Genomic DNA, 13,248 nt, shown 5'->3' on the forward strand with positions numbered 1-13,248 from the left:
CTTGCATCTGGCTCTTGCTTTGTGGACTGATAGAATAAAATCTTCAACGCCTACGTCATCTTGACCCCGTAGTGTCTCGATAGTGCGTATAGCCTCTCCTGCTTGGAGCCCTTGTTCTTCGCCGCAGTAGTTTCCTTGTCTAGTCGTAACGTGACTAACTCCTTGTCTTTGTGAAGTGTTTGGTCCGTCAGTTTCGTCGTCTGTGATGTTATCGGCATCGGTTTTTAAGTGGGTGCTGATCTGTGTTTGGTCGGTTTCAGTGTCGTGTTTCACTCCCATAGTTTTTGCAAGGTTACGTGTTTCTTTGGCCCGGTTTCTGTCACCAGCTTTTGTAAATTCTTTTATTTTGTTAATATTCTGTTCAGTATTACTTTTAAAGTTTCTGAGATCCTGACTTAGACTTTGAAGTTGTTCGAGGATAGTACCGATTAATTCGTTTTGTTTTACTATTGAACACCGCATTAGTACTTTCATGCCGATGATGTCGAGTATGAGGGAATTCGAGCTGGTGCATTGTCCTAGGCTATCTAGTGCGTCGAGATTTTGCCTTGCAACATTGATTAGGTCTCTTACGGCTGTTGCAGAATATTTAGTTATCACTGGATATTTGTGGTCGAGGTGGTTATCGTGTTTTTGCCGCATGGAATTAATCTTTGCTAGGATTGATATGATTACGGGTGTAGACATACTTACGTGGGTAGAGCCTTCTGTTGGCTGAGTGTTCAGCTGCGTCGGGACGGTAATTGGTTGCGTGCCTCGACCAATGGGCTATACTTCTTCGAAGGTGACGCTCCTGACGTCACTGGCTTCGATAGAGTGATGCACTTCCGCTGCTGGATTCGATGTGGACACGTGGCACTATGTGATCACTGATAAGTTCACTTTTCACTGGCACGTGATCCGACTCAAAGGACCATGAACTTTCGCACGTTCGCAGGGAGACGCGATCTCGAAGAAGCGCGCCAACGAGAGTCGTAAATTCCCGTTACGATTGACTAATCGACGCCACGAATCGTACGATCCCTTATTTCTTGTGGGATAATAAGGGTGATTAATTGAAATAACGCTGCGATTAACAGGTTACTATATATATTTAAACGATCCAACAACTTCGGTGTTATACAATAATGAATGTTTGTACGAACAACCACAAGTGAGTACGACCTGAGACACTTTTAGTATCGTTGCGTTGACTGACTGTATTCGACCGAACACTTATTGACGACTTGATGAAGACTTGATCGAGAGTGACTTGATGATGACTGCTTGAACACTTGCTCGAGAGTCCTGAACTGCTCTTAAGGTGTCTCGAAGGAAAGCTTGGTGTGGGTGTGCCCTTTGACCGAAGAACGCGGATTCGTTGTTTACACTTTTCGTCCAGGAAGTGAGGGTAACGATCCGCGATGCCGATTGGTTATGACCCACTCTAATGAATAGGATATGAAGAAGTCTCCCACCAACGTGGAGCTGGGGTGGACTTTGTGCCTGACGAAAGCCTTTTTCGACGGACATGTGTTAGCTTTTCCCATCTGGTGACTGTCCGATTTCTCCGTGATTCTTAAGAGCGCCTAGTAAACTCAAGGACCTTTCCAAGACCCAGCCATAAACTGAAAATACTTATAGAATTAGAAAATTCTCCAGACATGCAATTTGACTGGCAAACATGTGTGGAAACAGTGAAGCTAAAAGTTAACGTCTTATGGTGGGTCCGTGGGTTTATTGAGAATCGGGAAGACTGTAGGTTGGCCGTTGGCTGCCAGGTAGCGAGGGATGGAGTGCAGATGTCCCACGCGACGTAACAGCCGTAATCATGTCAGTTGGATTCATTTTCACAAATATATTTTCATAAAAATCACTATCTTCAGAAAGAAAAGGAGGTGACCGTGGTCCTTCGCTGTAGAATCCGTAGAGTTCTCGTTGAAGTTTCCTCTTGATGCGATGAATGGTTCCTGGCGTTTAGTGCCCGTAGGTGTTTCTTCCGGGTTCGTTGATAGTTACTTCGTTGTCGCGGATGTCCGTAGTCCCAAATAATTCTATCTTCCGTAGATAATAAACGTCTTGGTTTCCGAACAAACAATTTTCACTATCCTGGCAAGGATCGCCGAAGGGTCACGTGGAATTCAGGGTTGAATGGTAAAAGAAGAGAACACTGAGTCGTAACCCAATTACTAAGCTCTTTTATTACAAATTCACCACTTACAATAGACTGACACTGAACCGGAGAAAGGGCTACGCAAGAACTGCCCGAGCTGTCTGAAGTCTCGGCTTATATGCATTTTGGTTTTTGGATGTTGAGGGGTTTGGTGTAGGTTATGATGTGGAGAAGTATCCGAAGGTCGAGGGTTGATGTCTTATCTATGTAGACTAAAGTGTGTCATAGCTTCTGTATAGGCTATGACAATAGGATGGTGATGTGTCCAAGCGAGTCCGAAGTTCGGTGGTCGATGTCCTATCTTGATGTCGACTAAGGTGCGTCACAGCCTTGATGTAGATTACGATGATAAGGTGGTGATGTGCCGAAAGTAGTCCGAAGCTCGGAGTCTATGTCTTATCTCTGATTACTGTTTCGGAGCGGATGGCCTTCTTGAATGTGTGATACCTTCGTTCGGAAAGTGAGGGAAATTGACGTTGCTGTTATTTGATCAATTTCTATATTGGTGGTTAGAGAAGACTGCTAGCCGCCCTTGAGGGAAAGTTGCTAGCGGGAAGCGTCGTTCGCGAGAAAAATAGATTTCCCCTATCTTCCCGTAGTTGGGACAAAGACTGTTTATCTGTTTTAAGGACTTTAGTTAACTAAATCTTAAGATTTATAACGGGTCCTGAGGCTAGCTGAATATGTACTGTGGAGATGCATGGACATCTGGTAATCATCTTACCCGGGGAATAGGGTAATGCGTAAAATGCGTAGAATAGGTAAATGCGTGTAGCGAGTCACGGGACAGAAACCGTTGGAATGTTTACTGTCAAGTGCCTTCTAGGGTGAGCTATACTATTACTCCATACCTTTGTTAGACAAAACGTTCATCCCTTGACCGCGGCTACGTTCGGCGACTAGTTGTCGCCTCGAGCCGAAGCTCATTATCATAAATCTCGAACAACTACAATCGGATTGAATGACGGCAATTGCTTAATTACGGCTATGGTAGAATTTAGATTAAAGTGTTAAGGGATTTTCCCAAAATTCCAAAGGGAAGGCTTCGGTGTCCTTTCATCTCCGACATATATATGTATTATTTTGTAATAGAGTTATATTTACATTTAGTAGAATTCAGTTTAAAACAATTTAAAATTAAACTTACGCTTGCAAAATTCAAAATCATTAATTTCTGTATTATCTTTCACTGTCCTTCGTCATTCGTTTATACTATGTAACTCGCATTTTTGGTTTAATGTCGTTAATATAAAAAGTTTAATAGCAGCTACAGATCATGTGATGCGTACAAAGAATAGTTATGCTCTTCATCAATTAGAAACGACCATGAAAAGTCACAAGGCACTATGAAAAATCGTCTTGATTGGGAACGAACTTGATCGAATCACTTCGTTATTCGCAAGTTACGTTTCACGCCATCTTTACAATATAGGCTTGTTTTGGCAAATGATTCCATTGCATCTATTGTATTTCCATTGTATCTTCTTTCCTATTAATATATTATCGTATGATGACCGTTATTACTATATAATTAATCTCGCAATTTCTCGCGCACCCCGGATCCGAGCTCGGTCCCGTGCCTTGGCTTCCCGCGGATCTTCTTTGCTGTGGGGCTTCCGCGGCGGTTCCACGCTCAATCCAGTTCCAAGCTGCCATTCAACGCTCAGCTCAGAACTGGCACGGACTATGAGAATCCAACTGTCTAATTAAAACAAAGCATTGCGATGGTCCCCAAGGGTGTTGACACAATGCGATTTCTGCTCAGTGCTCTGAATGTCAACATGAAGAAATTCAAAAAAGCGCGGGTAAACGGTGGGAGTAACTATGACGCTCTTAAGGGTTCCGGAAGCGTTATGGCGGATTTATCCGCTTCGGAGAGGACCATGTTTGACGATTCAGCTGTGTCCTTGGACTTGAGCTCAAAAATAATGGTGCCGTTGGTGGGGGACTTGTGCGGTCTGCAAAAGGGAAGTCCACCTTTTTTTATGATGCTGCCAGACCTGAACAGGCACCATGGTCAACATCACACGGATGCCCGCATCCAATGGGGATGCCTATATTGTGAAAGAGGTTTCCCGAAGCTTCATGCGGCGAAGTCCCACATACTAAAATGTAGTGGCACAAGTCAAAGGTATGAAGGAGCGTACAAATGTGAAGCTTGCCCCATGACTTTCGGGACTCAAAGAGGGCTATCCACCCGCGGACGGCATGCGCACCCTGCCGCAAGAAATGAAAAAAGAAGATGAACGATCCACCCAAATACTAAAAAATGGACGGTAAAAGAGATAACTCTTTGGAGATATCCAAATTTAGAGATAAGCAAAATCCTCACTAGCAAAATAATTGAATAGATAAAGAATAAGAGGAAAAAGTTAAAGATAGCTACTGAGGATACGAGCCCTCAGGAGGTGCGATCCCGTTAACCCACCAAGTCTTCCCATCAGTGTAGACTCGATCTAGTAAGAGAAGTTGAAAGACCTACCGAAGTGCCTCCCTTGTCAAGGGAGGTAAAAACTCGGTTACTCCAGATATGGGCTAATGACAAGGGGAACAGGAAAGCCCTAATAAAGAACATTGATAGATTCATAAAGACATCTCTATATGGAGAAATATAGAAAGACAAGAACGATGAGCGTACAGAGAAGGCAAAGCCCCAAAGCAAAGGAAGTAAAAACAATAACAACAATAGAAATCATAGAAAAAGATACTCCTACGCACGTTGCTAGGAGATCTTTAAAGAACATCGAAGGAAGTTGGCCGACGTTGTTGTGAACGACGATCGCGCATACCTGGTGTCGGGCCTGGCAACCACCTGAAGCAACAGAGGTGAAGAGGCTCTATGAGGATTTGTGGGGTCGAGCAGGACCACTCAACCCCATAGTCCCAGGAATTGTTTTCGCTGATAACCGTTGAGGATATAAGCGAAAGATTGAAAAAAATAAGAATGAAAACAGCGGCAGGGTCAGACGGATTTCATAACATCTTATGTTTTACTTTGTATGCTTCAAGTGGACACAGAATATAGGCTCAAGCCAACGGTAACAATCCTCAGTCAACGGGAAACAAAGAGAATGAATGGAAATTCGAATAGGATGTACAGATTGAGAAGCGTAGGTAATTGTGTTGTAAATCATCACGATAGATTTCTTTTCTACAATTTTCTAAAAGATATATAAGAGTTATATTTTGTAAGAAAATAATATTAATATTTTTGTACGATTTACGAAACGGAGAGCGGCAGCGTTAGCATGATAGGTGAATTTGCTGCGCTAAAACAATATTCAATATTCTTTTCATACTTCCATACATGGTCTTCATATAGCTTCAATTGCGCTTGAAATTATAATCAAAAATTGTTTGTCAATTCATAAAACGACAGATAAAATTGGCCGTTATATAGCAAACATGGCACATTATGTGTGACTACCTTCAATGGTTCAGTTACATGCCTGTAAAGAATAGAAGAAAATAGATCACGCTATTGTCGTATGAATAGCGAATACATTATTGAAAATAATATCGTAGCGCAATCGCGACTCTGTGTCATTGCTCAGATAAATGTTTTAAAAGAAAGGTATGTGGTGGAACCCGCCACGGAACTTTCCGCTGGCTTCGCGATACAAAGTGTTAGGCCACCAAGAGCGCAATATCGGACAATTCACCACTGACTGAAAGAAAGAATTCGTTTGTTCTCGGATGGCGTCATTCCGTTCTGAGCTACGAAACGTAAAACGACTCTGTATCTAGGCAAAAACAAAATCGACGACGATTATCTTGCCACTTGTCAAGCGATATTTGCCGTGAACGTTATTTGTCACGCAACAATAAATTGTTATTATGTATTGTTAAACACCTTCCAGTGTACGTTCATTATCCTTTACGATACTCATAATCACCTCAGGTATTTCTGCCTCCTTTTCATAATATTAAACAAGTGCAGGTGGAAGATGTTCTCCATTTATAACAGCTTGCTTAGTCTAAATGCATCGGGACTCAAGACCAGAGTTGCTTTGAGTCTACACAGTAAATAGTGATCAAAAATATTGAAACTTAACCGCACGATTAATAATATTTAATTTTCCGCCATAGGTAGTGATGCTTGCATACAAAAGATGTAAATTTTCGTTAATATTGTACCTCAATCCTTGAATATTGGTCACATACGGTCGATAGTATTGTCAACACCTGGCGTTTAGTATCGTCGTCAATGAGGATGAAAAATGAAATAAGTATATCGGGTACATAAACAAGGATCTGTATCCAAATTATTTGTTTTTCATAGCCCTATGAAACAACGCCTGTCATTTATTATGCGTGGATAATCTTCAAGATGAAAGATATATCAAATAATACACATATATACATATATGTATAAAAGGTATATCGGGTAGGGTAGGATAACCGAGTAGGGGATGATTCTATAAGTAAATATAACTTCGTCCCATAAAGTTTTTTCATATAACAATAACGAAGAAATTTAGGTGATTCCACTTAATTGTATCCACTGCTAGTATGTAAGAATTGACAAAAAATATTGTCTAGCAACAAATTACGCGATAAAATTGTTCAGAAATGAACAAAATATATAAATAATTTTGTAAGATTGTTTGTATTTTGGAAATTTGTGCGCATCGTGAAAGCAATAATAAAGAGAAATCGCAAATATAAATCTCCGTTTTTCTTTTATTAATTTTTTTTCCTTGCATGGTCGTGAATCAGGATTACATTACATACATATACACCGTCAGTTTGTTCTTTAGTTAACAAAAGCTTTCGTCACGATGAATATTTGCATTCACCATCATATATTTTTGTAATTAGACATGTCCATGTCCTACATATTGCTGAACAATTCAATCAGGATATCTCTTAAGTCAAATCTTCCATGGAGTCATCTATTATCGACTATACATGTTATATAAAATAAATTTATCTATATAAAAATAAATTCATTACACAGTAGAATTCGGCAAACAAAAATACAATTAAAATCACATATCGAAACTTACATTACAAAGAATTCTTTTTAGAATTTCTGTAAATCCTTTTCTCTTACTAACATATTCCCTAAAAATATTTCAAAGATACGCGTAACGAAATTTCACTCTTGATTTTCCATTTATTCTCACTTCTTCACAAACAACTTATTTGAAAACCTCCATACCCCATACCTTAACATCAAAAACACTAAATGTTTTACAATAAATAAATATCTGTCGGAGATGAAAGAACACCGGAGTCTTCCCTTTGGAACTTTGGGAAAATCCCGTAATATTGTTATCTAGATTTTACCATGGCCGCAATTAGGCAATTGTCATTCAATCCGTTTGTAATTGTTCGAGACTTGTGATAATGAGTTTGGGCTCGAGGTGACAGTCAGTCGCCGAACGAGGCCGCGGTCAAGGGATGAACGTTTTGTCTAACAAAGATATGGAGTAATAGTATACCTCCCCTTAAAAGGGAAATAGTTGTAACACTCGACAGTAAACATTCCAACGGTCTCTGTCCCGTAGCCCGCCACATGTAGATCCTATTCTTCGAGATGGGTATCAGATGTCGACGCATCTGCACAGTACATGTTCAGCTAGCTCGAGGGCCCGTTATAAATCTTTAGATTTAGTTAACTAAAGTCCTTCAAACAGACAAACAGTCCTTGTCCCAACTATGGGAAGATAGGGGAGACCTATTTTTCTCACGAACGACGCTTTCCGCTAGCAACTTTCCATCAAGGGCGGCTAGCATCCTTTTCTAACCACCTCGTGTCCTTAGACACACCCCATCATAGTTTTGCTGTGCAACATCATCGTGACGGAAAGTCTTTTCTCTCTCGTGAGGTCGCATTAGCGAGTTACATAGCGTCTTTACGCTCGGTGAATATTCTACGTTTTAACAAAGTGTTAGTTTAGTAATATTTGTACCGTAGACAAGCAAGTTGAGTACAACTTGGACTTTGGAAGAAAGCGCATTTTGTTGTCCCGTTGACCGCGGATTCGTTATTGAACCTAGGATCATTGTCATTAGCTTCTCGAGTATCTAATTACCACGGTTACTTGTCAAATTCTATAATACTCACGTTTGTACTAGTAAATATCTTCTCTATTGCATAACAACAATGTCCAATCCAAATGAAGATTCGTTTCACACCCCTAACCCTAATCATAATGTGAACTCGACATATATTATATAGTTATATAGATATTGGATTAATAGTAATTAATAATGGATAGGGCTCAAACTAATAGAATGATCAAATTGGGATATGTAAATAAATAAATAACTTGTAGTAATATATAAAGAACTAAAAGAAGAGAGAGTAGTGATACAAAAACCATCAAAATATTTGCTGTCGTCTATTCACATTAAAGATTATAGTTGAGCAATAGGTATCATTGATAGTTATATTAAAATAAGAATTAAAATTTACTTTAACAAGGTGGAGGTTTCATGGTAGCTACTGTCTATATTGGTAATAATCCGGTAAATGAAGATGGAGAGGTTCATAAATAGAGCTGTCGAATAACGATATATTAAAAAGAAGTTACAGGGGTTTTTAGGATTAGATAAAAGATTAAATGTTTTAATGGATAATCCTGATATATTGCTATAGTGGTAATAAATAATATTAATAAATCGCTCATCTTAGGAGAACAATAGAAGGTAGAATGTATATAGAATTGAAATTAACAACACACGTTGAAGCGTATTAATTCATAGAATTGAATATTAGGATATTATCGAGTTATGTAAGATAAATAAAAAATGGAATAAAATGTATATAGAAGGACGGAACATATATAAGGTTTTGAGGAATAAACGGTTGTTCAGTTAACTTCATGTAGCAGTGGACTTTCGAAGCCATATCGGCACAGACAAAATTATAGACTTTAAATATTGACGACGACTTTGGAATGGAATATTGATACTATGACGACGTGGGCTAGTTAACGAAAAATGAAAATGGAATGATGATTTATGTAAAACTTGAGCTTTGAATATGGACTAAATTGTAATTAATATTAACAAAATGGATAAGTCTAATAAGGATAAAAAATTTACGGCGCAGGGATCTCGGAGCCCCCAGGCCTGGTCGGTGTTGCGAATGGTACCTCCCCAGGCTCGCACCGACGGTTATCACGCAACTGGGAGAGGAACGACTGGGGAAGGTCGATCCCAGCGACTCCACCTCTCGGTAAAAGCAACGAGGGATCAGTAATATGGAGAAAGTGATGCGGATACCAATGTCTCTTTTAGTAGGGGAAGACGCATCAGAAAATATCAAGATAAGGGTGATTGGTTTCGAAAGTGAAAACAAACTGGAGGAAATTTCTATAATACCTATTAGTAAGAAAGATATTACGAGGGAGACGGACCCGTACAAGAAGGGACGAAGACTGGCGAGGAGTCTAATTGGAAGAGAAAGAAAGGAACAGGAAAGCGAGATGGAGGTCGATTCTCAAGCAGAATTGACGGACCAAAGTAGTTACCTGGCCCCAGACACTATGAAAAATAAAAGAGGAAGAAAAGGAAATGATGAGAGCAAAACCTATACTAGACAGGAAGCAGGGGCAATAAGAAGCTCTTGACCTGGTGACCGGTGCCTCCGCACCTGTAGCATAGCTGCCCCCGGCCTACCGTAGAGCCGCAGGTCGCTCTCACGTGTCTAAGCATCTGTAACATTGTAGGAGCCTCTTCAGGATGGCTTCGACCTTACCATTGACCACCCCACTGCAACTCTTCCCGCTCGGATTAGTTTCCGCGCTGCTACCGTCAGACACCTTATCCAGACTGACCCAAGGTCAAGAGATCCTGATGTCTCTTACTCGAACTTCAGGTGTCCCGCATCCTCCAACCCCAGCCAGGGTGTCCCAAAGCTCCTCCTTGCCGACCAAAATGTCAATCCCAGTCACCCTCAGCTCCGCCGTTCTTGTTGGAGCCGCGACTTTTACCGTGGCCTTGTCCAGGGGTTGAGCCAGTCGTGCTGCAAGCGCGGGTGCCTTGTCACCCGGGACTTCCAGAATGATGCCCCAGTCATCGCCTTCTTGATTCTCACTCGCTCAATGACGTCGGCTAGCGGGATGTTCTGTTTCGCCGTCGCCAGCACTTCGACGTACGATGTCTTCGTCCCCTCGCTCAGCGTTAGGGTCACCGCAGATGATCGCGGAAGGCGAGGGAGCGCCATTTTCTTATTCGCCTGCACCGGCCCTCCTTTTGGGGGCATTTGTGAGGTCCCCGGCGCCTTGGCAGCACCTAGTCTCTACATATCCTTCTTAGTAGTAGAGGCGTGACACCGTGCACTCTTCTGACGGACGCACTCGTCCTTTCCGGATTGCTCTTTCCGGAGGACTTCAATCTCCTTCTCCAGTACCTCCACATGCATCTCCGCCATCTTAGCAGCTCCAGTAGCGTACTTCTTGTCTGCTCCATCGTACTCGCGGCAATGGTGCTTGCCACCTACTTTAGGTTCTTAATGGAGGTGTTTTTCAGGTTCGACGATGTTGTCGACTCCTTCATTATCTCCTTTACCCGCCGAATTATTTACGCTCCTATGTTCGCTGTTGAGGATGTTTTCATCTCCAAAGACAGTTCCATAGGTACGTCTGGAGCTGTGGGTGTCAGGTTCCTTTTTGTTCTCCTGGACGTCGCTGAAGAGGACGAGGCCATCGGCTCTACGACGTCCGAACTCGTACTTCCCTCCGAGATTCCTGCCGTTGTGGTTCCGGTGTCTGATGTGGCACTTGGCGTCATGACCGAGTCTTCTGCTAATATTATTCTTTTCAGACGCAGCAATCCATCCGGTGGCCTTCAACACAGAGGGGCCCTGCGCGCTCGTGCTCTCGGGTAGATTCCGAGGTAGCCCATGCGGCAGCTCTGCTGTCGCGCGTCGTAAGATGTCTGCGCCTGCCCACGCGTACCCCGAGACGTAGCTGTGTAGCTGCGCTGTTGGCGCGCGTCCTAATATGTACTTCTTACTGCTTCGTCGACACAGCTGAATCTTCCATGCTATCGTGTCCCATGCAGTTCCACTTTTGCACACGCACACTGGCACAACACTCTGGTTCACTACTTTTGACGCCTTTCCTTGTTTTCTCTATAATTTCGGTTGCAGAGTACGGAGCGACTTGAACGCGTCCTCTCTATATTCCGCCATCTTCGGAACTCCTTCAGACTTTACTCAATGCTCGGAGCACACTAATCGGCCGCAATGATGATGTCATTGATGAGTCCTTACCCGTTTTGGGAATGAGGGACTCGCCTCCTTCCATTTTGCCGGACGAAAACCGGAGGAGCCTGGGCTCATGCAGTGGACCCCCCCCCCCAGGCAGGGCAGGCGGACTGAGACGTTCGATGAAAAGTTAGACGAGAGGTGTAGGAGGGGTGGGGCCCCGACCTGCTCGGCGAAGATAAGGTCTGTGGCCACCGAGCTGTTAGATCGGTCCTCCCAAATTGGGAGGCTTGGAAGGACCTTCCGGATAACGCAGGTGCTCGCAGGACATGGAGTATTCAGGGAATACTTGCAGAAGGTTGAAAAAGAGGTGACGAACACCTATCACCACTGCGAGGCATGGGAGGGCCCTCCATCGTATTCTGCGACTAGCGATTGGCGAAAGATTAGACCTCTCGTCTGTTGTGAAGCATTGCTAAGGGGGAAACAAGAGGAAGGAGTCATGAGAAGGAGTAATTCTCGTAAAAGAGCGAACAGAGCGGGAGAGAGTGAGAACATCCCACCGTTGTAGGGTTCCGCGCTGAAAGGCGCCCCTGCGCCACTCTAGGTGGTCATAGGGGCCAACACGCCGAGGAGAATCTGGGATCTTCTTAGTCTTGCACGACGGCGCAGGGGACAGGGTTCGGAGGGGTGGTCTCTTCCAATGCCCGAATTAACCTAGAAGCGACTCCCATGGGAGAAGACGCAGGAGTGCTCTGGCAGTAATTCGAAGGAGGTCCCGGGTCACCCCTGTTGAGCATCAGGTGGATCACCGTGGTGTTTTAGTCGGTAAAGTCCGACACTACCCCGCCGCTTCCCACAAGAGCGAGGGGGGTGTCCATGAGGATTTCCACACGTATAAAAGGAAAAAGCATTGAGCAAGTCTGGAAGCACACGTTTAAGGTTCTGATCGAGGAAAACCTGGGGATGGACCCATTCCATGAAGACTTATATGGGTTCAGAAGGAGGAGGAGCACTGTTGACGCCATGCGCCATGTGGTTGATCTTACCGACTGGGCCACAGAAAGATATAGAATAACCGTGTCGGTAGTAGTTGATGGAAGAACGCGTTTAATACTACCAGTTAGAGCGCGATCTTGCGGAAAACGGATGTCAGAGAGATCCGTGAAGCATGAGGAAGGCGATTCCCCCTAAGGACGGGTTCGTATGCTCCGCACCAAATGCGGGGAACTCGCAGACGGAGGAAGCGACGAAGGTAGAGGTGACCTCCGCTGTCGAAGCTCCTCGTGCGAAGAAAAGGAAGACTGGCGGACCCACCGAACTCCCCACAGAACGCGCCAAAGAGATGGAAGCATCTACAACGGCGGACATAGAAGCGGAACTGATTCATCAGACGTCCGAACTCACCAAGATGGCCGAGACAGCCCACAACCTTAAGGGCACGCAGGCGAGGACGTTGAAGGAAGTGGCGACGACCATAGTCCGCGGGGTAACGGAGATGGCTAGAAGGGCGGACCCCGCCTCTGGCGCGCTTGCGATAATGGAAGGACGCATAGCGGCGCTGGAGGCAGAAAACGATGCGCTTCGAAAAGAGCTGGCCTCGCGCTACACGATAGAGAAGAGCAGCGAGACAGCGCGCCTCGACGCGATCGAACGCAAGATAGAAGAACTGGGCTCCTCGCTGGCCCAACGGATGGAGGAACGCATCCAGTCCATCGAAAAGAGAATAGGAAAGGAGGCCGCCCCCGAGGAGATCACGAGAAGAGACCCGGAGGAGCCGGAAGCACCAGCCACAGCAACGAGGGAGGAAGAACAAGCGACCGCCGCGGAATGGCAGACGGTCGCAGGAAGAAGAAAGAAGAAAATGGAGGCAGCCGGAAAGCAACCGGCGAAAATAACTCCCAGGATAAGGGCAAAGAGCCCGAGGAAAGCC

At 44.0% G+C, this 13,248-nt stretch overlaps 1 protein-coding gene across 1 annotated transcript in view; it reads right to left on the minus strand.

The window, feature by feature from the left end:
* LOC122569948 overlaps positions 1 to 13,248 on the minus strand; it is a 383,055-nt gene that overhangs the window by 339,819 nt on the left and 29,988 nt on the right. The window lies entirely within an intron of this gene.

This window comes from Bombus pyrosoma, linkage group LG8 (genome assembly GCF_014825855.1).
Source record: "Bombus pyrosoma isolate SC7728 linkage group LG8, ASM1482585v1, whole genome shotgun sequence".
Taxonomy (NCBI): domain Eukaryota; kingdom Metazoa; phylum Arthropoda; class Insecta; order Hymenoptera; family Apidae; genus Bombus; species Bombus pyrosoma.